General features: G+C 50.9%; 1 protein-coding gene across 3 annotated transcripts in view; it reads right to left on the reverse strand.

The window, feature by feature from the left end:
• DAPK2 (death associated protein kinase 2) overlaps positions 1–9,739 on the reverse strand; it is a 111,085-nt gene that overhangs the window by 26,881 nt on the left and 74,465 nt on the right. The window lies entirely within an intron of this gene.

Below are 9,739 nucleotides of genomic sequence, written 5' to 3' on the forward strand. Positions count from 1 at the left end.
GGGGGACAAATGCACCTGATTTCCAGGGAAAACAGCAGCTGCCCAGGCTATCTCCAGCGTCATAGACAGAGGCTGTCAGATCTGATGCAACCGTGTGGGTGTGTGTCGGGTGGGGGATGGCCCTGCCCTGGCCTCATCCGCCACAGGCTTTCAGTGAGGCCAGAACAGGAGCCTGCCCTTCTCACTCCCACCCAACCACTCAGAGTCCACAGTGGGTGAGCAGGTCGCTCTGCTTCACCCTGTCCCCTCCCACTCCCTGCCATGAGGGTCCTAGGCTCCATTCAAACGGAATGTCCTGAAAACATACATCTACACCAAAACAACACATGTCACATTTGACATCAAATGTCAAAAGGGAAAACAAGACAGATGTCCATCAACTGGTGGATATGGTGTATCCATGTAGTGGAATCCTATTTGGCCATAAAGAGGAATGAAGGCAAAGGAAAAATAAAAAGGAATGAAATATTGATACTTCTGCATGGACGAACCTTGAAAACATTATGCCGGGGACGCCTGGGGGGTTCAGTCGGTTAAGCGTCTGCCTTCAGCTCAGGTCATGATCCCAGGGTCCTGGGATCAAGCCCCGAGTTGGGCTCCCTGCTCAGTGGGGGAGTCTGCTTCTTCCTCTCCCTCTGCCCCTCCCCCCACTCATGCTGTTTCTCTCTCTCTAATAAATAAATAAAATCTTTAAAAAAAAGAAAAAGAAAACATTATGCCAAGTGACAGAATCAGTCAAAAAAGACCATGCGTTATAGGATTCCATTTATACAAAATATCCTGACAAGGTAAATACATAGAAAGAGAAAGTAGATTGGTAGTTGCCCAAGACTGGGGGGATGGGGAGTGACTGCTAATGAGTATGGGGCTTTTTTTTTTTTTTTTTGAGTGATAAAGATTTTCTAAAATCAAGTGTGGTGTCAGTTGCACAACTTTGTAAACTGTACACTTTACATGGGTGAATGGTATAGTATATGACTTATTACCTCAATATAGCAGTTTTAAATAAATTAAGAAAATCAAATGTCCCTATTTCCAAAGTCCTAAAGAATTTCCCACCTTGTACCTTGGATCACATTATTTGTTCTACCTAGAGAGCCTTCTGTTTGATCTGCCCATTAAAATCCTAGCTGGGCTTCAAAGTCTACCTCAACTCAGCTAGCCCTTGAAAGCTTTCCTCACTGAGCACCCCTCCCCCACACTCACCAGAAATGAATCTTCCTCCCCAGTCCCCTTGGTGCTTATTTGAACCTTTTTGTTATGACATTTGTCACACTCTCTGTTGCCCAACAGTCCTTGTTGTCACTGCCCTAGCTCCTCTACCGGACCCTCAGCTGGAGGGAGGGATTCAGGTCTTTGCATGTTCACCCCTGCAGTGCAGAGCACGGAGGCAGGCATGCAGGCTGAGCGTGGCCCTAACTTAGCCGAACTGATTCTAAATCTGGCCTGAAGACACTCCAGGTGCCGCATCCCGAACTTCCTGGCTCTCCGCGACCTCATGTCAGAGGGGCTGGAAACTTTCACTCAAGGGAGCTGGCTGAGGCCTCCCCCAACTTTGAAAATAAATAACTAATACATCCCCTTTTGCATTTTTTTTTTAAGCTTATTTATCCTTTTTCCCCTCTGGAGATTTCTCTCCACTTTTATTTTGAAAATGTGTCAAAGCCCTTTCCCAAGCCAAAGCAGGGCCTTCAGCCCTGCAGAAAGGAGTAGGGACAGCGGAGGACAGAAAATAGGACCCAGACAGATGGCCCCACTCCAGTACCCCCAATCCAGACCTCCAATGGCTGCCCCTGGACCCCAAGTGTCCTGGCACCCCATGCAGTGAGCTGTGCCCTCCCCACTGCCTACCATCACCCTGGCGGCAGGGAGGCGGGGGTGGAGAAGCTTCTCCTCCCTCCATTCCACCACATTCTTTAGTCACGTTATAGGGAACTTCCCCTCCTCTCCAGGGAATGGCCCTGAGGCTTGTCTCAGGGGCCGAGGGTCAGGGCCCGAGTCTTTCTGATGAGCAGTGTGCTGGGGGCACAGCACATTCTGCCTGAGGATGGGAGCCACAGTGGACAAAGGCAGTCACAGCGGACCTGGTGTGGTGACCCCCAGGATTATGGGGGAGTAGGAACTGGGTGGGGAACATCAGAGAAGAAGGAAGAACAACGGGAGGCTGAATTCTCCCAGGCAGCACTGCTCTGAATGCTGAGAAGCATCCTTGCCTTATGTCCTCTCACCTCTAGCGTCCCACAGCCTAGGAGAAATAGCCTCTCCACTGGCTTGTGAAAACCTCAGGGCCAGGCCACACTTTCCTACCTGAGTCCTGCCTGGCCCCACAAGTTCCTGTCCGCCCCAAGAACCTAACACACAGCAGGTGACTTCTCCTCCGCTCGGAACATTCTTCCTGCACAGTCCCTATCCCCAACCTGGTTAATTTCCTCTTCACATTTCAGTAAAAATAGTATCTCCTCCAGAAGGCCTACACGTGTGCGCACACATCCTCCCCAGTTCCCATAATGTCCTGTGCTTCCCCGATTCCACTGTCTCAAGGTGACGGCTTACTTATCTGTCTCCCCACACCGGGTTACAAGCTTCCTGAGAGTTCTGTTCCTCTTCTGGCTACAGAGCCTGGCATCCACCAGGTGCTCAGTAAATGTCCCCTGAGTGAAGACAGCTATTTGGCTGCACTGTGCTAACCACGCACGTGACATACTTTATACCTCATCGAACCCTCCCCACCACCTTCTGCAGTGGATGTCATCATTCCTCTGTTTCAGAAAGAGAAACCAAGACTGAAATACTGGCTTGTGAACAAGAGGCTTTTAACCTCTATCTGTTGGACTCCAAAGCCTCTGCTCCTAACAACTAGAGTAAATGATCTTCCTTCCCTGGGGCTCAAGTGTCCTGGGAATCTATCCCAGGGGGAAGTGGGAATGCTGTTTGGGCCTGGCAGCCTAGGACAGGCTTGCACACTGGCACAGCAGGAATGTTCTGCTAGGTGGGCAGGCCCCAGACTCTTGTCCTGCCCTCATCACTCACACACTGGCCCACCTGGACCAAATGTACCTTCAGGCTCAGACCTGCCCTGGGAGTAAAAAGGAAAATAGCCCCTCCATCTGCAGCTCCTCTTGCTTTCAGAAGGGCTTCCTTCTTGCTATCCCAGCCTCCACGAACCCAGCCTGATGCTACCCAGGAGGCAAGGCAGGGGCTGACATCTTCTGAACATTTACCAAGGCAAGCAGCCCACTACTGCTCCACGTCATCCTTGCCAACAGCACTGTTATCACCCCCATTACACAGATGAGGAAAAAAGCACTCAGAGAGCCAAAGCACTGGCCCAAGGTCCAACACCTCATAATGGCAGAGTCAGGGTGGGTTTCCTGGGCAGTCCAGCCCCTGCTGGCTACCACATCACCCAGTTTGGTTAACTATCTTTGGTGGTCCCCGCTGACCATGAGAGAAAGCTCAAATGCCCGGTCTGAGATTTGAGGCCTTAGGGCTCTGCTCTGGCTGCTCCATGCTGCCTTCCCAGCCTCATGGCCCATCCCCTCCTTGCACCTGCCCCCCATCCCCTCCAGGTGGCTATTACCACACCCAGAATGACAGCTCGGTTCCATCCTTCGCTCCAGCTCTTCCCCTGGCCTAGAATGCCTTTCCTACTCCCGTCACATTTCAGAGACTGTGCCTCATCCCTGCCTCCTTCTACTTACTGCCTTACTTTTCAGTGAAGTGGCCCCTGGCCTTGGGCTCTAACCGGCTTGGCGCTGACAATGCTTATGAGCAAGTGGTCCTCCGTTGCAGGCTGTCTCTCATAATGTGACACTGCTCCTCTCCTGGGTGGTGGCCTCCCCGGGAAAATTCAGATCAGCGCTGTTTCCTGGCATCCCCTACGGTGTCTTGCATCCTGCATGCTCCACTGAAATATGCTGACATGCACTGAAAGAGCTGGGAGTTAGTGGCCCTTCTCTTTCTGCCCTGGGGAGGTCCTCCACCACCTGTAGGGGGCGCCCTAAGGGCACTCCTCCCACAGGGCTGCTGTAGGCCTGGGTCAGAAGGGAGGACGACAGAGAGGATCCCCAAGGGCAGCCTGAGGGCCAGCAAAGCAGCAGCTCCCCAAGGTCTAGGTTCTCAGCTTCTCTGCTCCCCCCTTCCCAAACAGAGTAGGGCCCTAGAAAAGATCCCGGGCCTGGGTACTGGGAAATTCCAGTTTCACCTCCACCATACAAGGCCATGTGAACTTGAGCACGCCATTTCCTCTCTCTGGGCCTCAGCACCCCCAATTCTAAAATAGACACTGGATAAGATCCAGAGCCCCTTTGAGCTCAAGCCTCTGCAACTGCAAGGTGGCCCCACCTCCCAAGCTGACTGGGCAAATTCCTACTCCTCTGGGCCCCAAGGCAGGACATACGAAAGGTTCAGGTCTCCTGGCTCCAGGTCAGGAAGGAAGAACAGGCCACTGTGACCACAGACTGCTGGGCCCAAGCCAGGCTGCCCTCTAGGGTACTATGATCCTATCCATCTGTCCTTCTCCAGCTTTATTTACTTCAACCAAATACTACCCACATACTTGACATCACCTCCAAAGCATGGCTACAAGGAGGGATCACATTCCCATAGATGCCACCACTGCCCAGCACAGGCCTTGTGGAGTTGCTACCCCAGGAGGTGAAACTGCCCTCACCTGTCAAAACAAATCCACCCAGTTCAGCCCACGAGGCAGGCAGCTGCGGGAGAGGCCAACATGCCCCACCGTGTCCCAGTGGATTTGGTCAGAGGTGCCTGCTATGGTGCTAAACCGGAAGCTGGTCCTCTGGGCAGGACCCATGTGAGTGGGTGATCCCACCAGTCCAGTACAGTGTGTCCAAGAGCCCCTGCAGGATGAACGCACACTCAGGGGGCTATATAGTAAGGTGCAAAAGGCTTGAACTTAGAGTCAGGCGGGTCTAGGTTCAAATCCCAGCTCTGTCACTCACAGTGAAACCTGACAGCCAAAGTCAATGGACCTCTTGCAACCTTGGTTTCCCATCTGTAAAATGGGACAACACCCCCATGGCACAGGGTGGTTCTAAAGACCCAGAGAGATGGTCCACGGAAGGATCAATGCCCAGCATGATTTCAAGTAATGGCGGCTATGTCCATTCGCTCCTCTCTGGGATGTAGGAATGACAAGTCATCCCCGGGAACCTTACTGAATCCCTGCTGAATCCCCTGTGCACATGCCCTTTCCCTGACTTGCCCCCTGTCCCACTCATCCTCACTCCCATGTCACCCCTACAATGTTCACAATGTTGAGGCTGCAAGGGACCTCAGAGATCATTTAGTCCCGTCATGTTGCAGAGCCACTCAAAGAGGTCAAGAAACTGCCAAGGTCACTGAGCAAGGAGCAGAGCCCAATCTCCTGACCCCCCCCCCACCGCCGGCCCCCAGTGTCCTCTCCAGGTGCCTGTCACTGGGTGAGGCTGCTTAGCTCAGCAGAGCGGGGGCCCAGCCAGTTTGTGCCTGGGGACAAGGAAGTTGCTTATGAACCTTCATTGCAAATGTCGAGCACGGCCCCAGATCATTCAGGAAGTGCTGGGCAACCTGAGCACTTGGTTGCGTGCTGCGTGCTGCCAGGCCTCTCTGGGCAGGTCTCCAGAGTGCCGCAGCAAACTCCCCCCTGGCACACTACAGATGAGACCATAGGCAGCCCCTTCCCGCAAGCCTCCAGTGTGGCCCGTGCACAAGGTCCCCCTCTATCTGGCATTCAAGGCCCTCCTACCTCTGGACACTCACCCCTCTGCCACATCCCAACGGACCTCCTTATCTCCCTTACCCCAACCTGCAGTTCACTCTGCTGGAATGGCCTTCCTCACAAGCTGCTACTTCCCCCTACCCCCAGCTCCGACACATTCATTCTGGAACGTGTTCTGTGACCCCCACCCTCCAACACATACAGCTGGTTGTTTCCCCCCAGCGCCAGCAAGTTACCCTCGGTCAGAGCCTCTGGCGGTGAGTCAACTGCACTGTAGTTCCTTGTGTGCCGTCTCCCCACTGTCCTGAAGCCCCAGGAGGAGGATTGGGGCCCTGCCTCTCGTTTCCACCCCTTGCACCCAAGAATGGCTGACATTGCAATTCCTGGATGCTCAGGAATTGTTTCCTGGACAAATGAACAACCAGTGCAGTCACATATCCATCTCTTGCACCTTCAGCTTTTAGGGACTCAAGATAGATAATGGCTAAGAGCTTTAGAACCTGGGTTCCAATCCCAGTTTCGCCATTTACCAGTCCAACACTGGGCAAGTCACTTAGCCTGTCAGCAGCAGGTTTCTCACATATAAATTAGTAGCTCACGAGGGTTACCAAGAGGATCAAACAGGGTATATGTGACCTGTTAGCATCACCTCTGTGATTATTTCCTTGATCATGTCTCTCCTTCCCAGAATGAGGGTCTTTATCATCTGCCTATTGAACTCCTACCCATCCTTCCAGGCCCAGCCAAAATTCTATCTCCCCCAGGAAGTATCATCTAAATCTAAATACCCAGCCCAGCTTCCTTCTCCCAGGTCCACACGTGTGTAGCAACCTCACCCCCCCGCAGCACCCACCACTGCCGAGAGCCCTATGTGTTAGTCCCGCCTTCCCAACCAGATCGCACACTTGCAGAGGGCAGGCCTGCTTTGCATGTTCTGCGTTCCTAAAAGCACCCAGCCTGAGGTTTCAGTACAGCCCAGCCTGTAGCATTTAGTTTACAAAGCACTCATACTCATTTGATTCTCACTCTCCGAGGCAGGTACTATCATCATCCCCATTTTACAGATGAAGAAACTGAGGCTCAGACAGGTTAAGTGCTTACTCAAGGTGCCTCAGTAATAAGTAGTGCAGCTAAGGTTCAAGCTCTGGCTGACTCCAGATCCTGTGTGCTCTCCGCTCTCCCCTGTCGCCTCCCTTCTTCTAGTTGATACAAGGGAGCCTGCTGGGGTCACCCCTGCCTGCTGGCAAAGTGGGCATGTCCAACTTGGCTCTGGTGCCTCAGCAGCTTCCTGTCCCAGCTCCATGTTTTTCCCAGAAAACCCACAGCTGTGGCTTCAGGAAGGGCCCCAACTCATTTGCATTTGGATTTGTTAAAGCACAGCTTCTGGCCACTCACTCATGGCCTCCTCCTCTGGGGAAGGCTGCTACATAGCTCCGACCTTCCATCGCCCTGTCTGGTAAAGCAGAAGGGAAAACCCACTCTACCTGCCTACTCTTTCTCTAGGCTCTGTGGCATGGAGAGAAATAAAAATTCACTTTTAAGGGCATTCAGGACCACTGGCTTTCGGCCTTGGGCCAATAAACAATGCTGGCTCTATGGTTTGTGCCAAACTAGCATTTGTGGTGGGCTTCCCCTGTACATCACCTTATTAGATCCTCACAGCCACCAAGAATGTCCAATGGAAAAAAGACAGTCTCTTCAACAAATGGTGTTGGGAAAATTGGACAGCCACATGCAGAAGAATGAAACTGGACCATTTCCTTACACCACACACAAAAATAGCCTCCAAATGGTTGAAAGACCTAAACGTGAGACAGGAGTCCATCAAAATCCTAAAGGAGAACACAGGCAGCAACCTCTTCCACCTCAGCCACAGCAACTTCTTCCTAGAAACATCGCCAAAGGCAAGGGAAGCCAGGGCAAAAATGAACTATTGGGATTTCATCAAGATAAAAAGCTTTTGCACAGCAAAAGAAACAGTCCACAAAACCAAAAGACGACAGACAGAATGGGAGAAGATATTTGCAAATGACATATCAGATAAAGGGCTAGTATCCAAAATCTATAAAGAACTTATCAAACTCAACACCCAAAGAACAAATGATCCAATCAAGAAATGGGCAGAAGACATGAACAGACATTTTTCCAAAGAAGACATCCAAATGGCCAACAGACACATGAAAAAGTGCTCAACATCGCTCGGCATCAGGGAAATCCAAATCAAAACCTCCATGAGATACCACCTCACACCCGTCAGAATGGCTAAAATTAACAAGTCAGGAAACGAAATGTTGGCGGGGATGCGGAGAAAGGGGAACCCTCCAAAACTGTTGGTGGGAATGCAAGCGGGTGCAGCCACTCTGGAAAACAGTATGGAGGTTCCTCAAACAGTTGAAAATAGAGCTACCCTACGACCCAGCAATTGCACTACTGGGTATTTACCCCAAAGATACAAATGTAGGGATCCGAAGGGGTATGTGCACCCCAATGTTTATAGCAGCAATGTCCACAATAGCCAAACTGTGGAAAGAGCCAAGATGTCCATTGACAGATGAATGGATAAAGAAGATGTGGTATATATACACAATGGAATATTATGCAGCCTGGCTTGGACAGCCAGGAGCCCCAAGAGGCCTCGGAGCACCTAACAGTGATGGCAAAGGCAATAAGGGACAAAAGAGGAGGAGGGCACTGCATTTTTTAGCTTCTTCATCTGAGAAATGGGGATCATGGTATCTATGCCAACCTGTATCAGCCTTCCCTAGTGTCCTGCCACCCTCGGAACCTGCCTGGCGGGCAGGTGGGGAAACACAAGCTTAGTCATTCCCCCCCTTTGGATGTTCCTAAGCCCACCTTCCTTTCCTAATCCCTTTGGAGGAAAGAGAGGAATGGGGAGAAATGTGGCCTACTAAGACTAGCTAAAATTCACAACCAGCACGTGTAGGGAGTTTCAGAATTTGCAGGGCCCTCTCATTAATACTGATATCTCCCTGGTCCCTCACTCCACTACCGTGGGACAGGAAGAAGAGGCAATATTACCTCCACTTTCAAGGCCAAAGAGGAGACCTCCCCAATGTCACAGAGCACAGGTGAGATGCAAATGCAGGTTCAATCCCCAGTCCTCTCCTCTTTCTGCTTCACCATGGCCTCCTGCTGTAGCTCGTAAGAGTCACCTGGTTGGCTTAATACTTCCTGTTCCAACGTGTCTATATTTCAAATCTTTTATTTTTTTAAAGATTTTATTTTTAAGTAATCTCTACACCGAATGTGGGGCTCCAACTCACAACCCTGAGGTCAAGAGCTGCATGCTCCACCGACTGAGCCAGGAAGGTGCCCCTCAACTCTTAATAATGGCTCTCCATAGCTTAATTTCTGCCACATTTTGTTCTTTCCCTCCACTATTTAGAAGTTCAGCACCCTCAGTTCACTCCTCTTGGGGTTGCCCTCGGGGGACCTTGCAGGAGTTGATAAAGCAGCCAGCATGTATTTCTAGGGCTTGAAATGAAGGGGCCCAAGGGGTACACTCTGAGGCTGGGGCACAAGCCAAGCTTTGCATCTGAAGAACAGGAAACAGGGTCCACCCCTCAGGATACACCGAGAAGGTAAGGAAATCAGACGAGACTTGTATAAAAGTTTCTAGAGCAAAGTAAAATACTTTAGAGCACATGTGGGCTGTTCAGGTTAAAATGTAAAGTAGAAAAAAGCATAAGAGAAAACTGTAAAAGTAGTGTAGTTATAAGCACCCTAACACACACACACACACACGAACACAACACACACACACACATGAACACAACACACACACAAACACATGAACACAACACACACACACGAACACAACACACACAAACACATGAACACACATACATAAACACAGCACACACACGAACATGAACACAACACACACGAACATGAACAAACACACACACACGAACATACCACACACACACGAACACACACACAAACATGAACACAACATACATACGTGAACACAACACACGTGAACACAACACACAC

This window comes from Callorhinus ursinus, unplaced genomic scaffold (genome assembly GCF_003265705.2).
Source record: "Callorhinus ursinus isolate GAN/ISIS: 27379988/994484 unplaced genomic scaffold, GSC_fseal_2.0 scaffold25, whole genome shotgun sequence".
NCBI classification, from domain to species: Eukaryota; Metazoa; Chordata; class Mammalia; order Carnivora; family Otariidae; genus Callorhinus; species Callorhinus ursinus.